Raw genomic sequence first — 1,167 nt, forward strand, 5'->3', positions numbered from 1 at the left:
TTGACTCTGGTTTATCTCGACGTTTACCTCGGCGCTACGTCACACCCGAGCGAGAACGTTACAAAGGTTGTTTAGTCTAGGTTGGAATTCATTCTGTACTAATCTTTTCTTCTCTTGGACCTCTGCCAGTAGGATGTTGTGGGTGGGATTCATCAGTAGATTAGCTTCCATCCTCTCTTGGGTGATTATTTTTCTTTGGGAGGGGGGAGGGCGTGAGTGGGCAGTTTTCTTTCTTTTTCCTTTTTATCAGCTGTTTGGTTATCCCGGCCTCATCTATTGCTTGGTTAAGAATTTTGAATTTTAAGGTTTGGATTTTTTGTATCTTCCAGTGGTTTCTATGTTTAACCTCTGTTTTAAACATATTTAAATGGTGCACAGTATTAATTTACTTAGTTTAAATGTGAAAGGTTTAAACCACCCTGAGAAATGCAATAAGATTTTTACCTATATTAAGAAACTGAATGCCTCATTTTTTTTTTTTTTACAAGAAACACATGTTCTGATTGACAATTCAGTTGCCTTTGTTCAACATGATGTCTGACCCTAATGGGCGGTTCGTTATAGTCTCAGGGAAATTAGATAACAAATTAATGGTTTTCGCTCATCTCTATGCTCCGAATATAGATGATCTCGGCTTTTTTGAGTGTTTTTTTTCTTTTTTACCAGATTTAAATTTGTACTCTTTAATCTTGGGAGGTGACTTTAATTGCTGTTTTGATCCTGTCTTAGACCGTTCATCTTTGAAACGATTGAATATTAGTAGATCTGCCTCCTTTATCCAATCTTTTCTAATGAATGTGACATTATTAATGTTTGGCGTTTTTTACACCCAACAAGCAGAGAATGCCTACTCCTTTTTCTCTCATGTTCATCATACCTATTCCAGGATTGATTTTTTTTTGTTGATAATCATTTGATACCCTCTGTTCGATCCTGTGAATATAAAGAAATTGCTGTTTCAGATCATGCCCCCGTCTTTTTATCTTTAAATCTTCCAGGTATTTCTTGATCAAACAGATTTTGGCATTTTAATCCAATTTTACTATCGGATAAGGTTTTTTAAAAAATTTTTAGACAGACAGACATACTTTATTGATCCCGAGGGAAATTGGGTTTCGTTACAGTTGCACCAACCAAGAATAGTGTAGAAATATAGCAATATAAAAC

Source organism: Hemitrygon akajei, chromosome 10 (genome assembly GCF_048418815.1).
Source record: "Hemitrygon akajei chromosome 10, sHemAka1.3, whole genome shotgun sequence".
NCBI classification, from domain to species: domain Eukaryota; kingdom Metazoa; phylum Chordata; class Chondrichthyes; order Myliobatiformes; family Dasyatidae; genus Hemitrygon; species Hemitrygon akajei.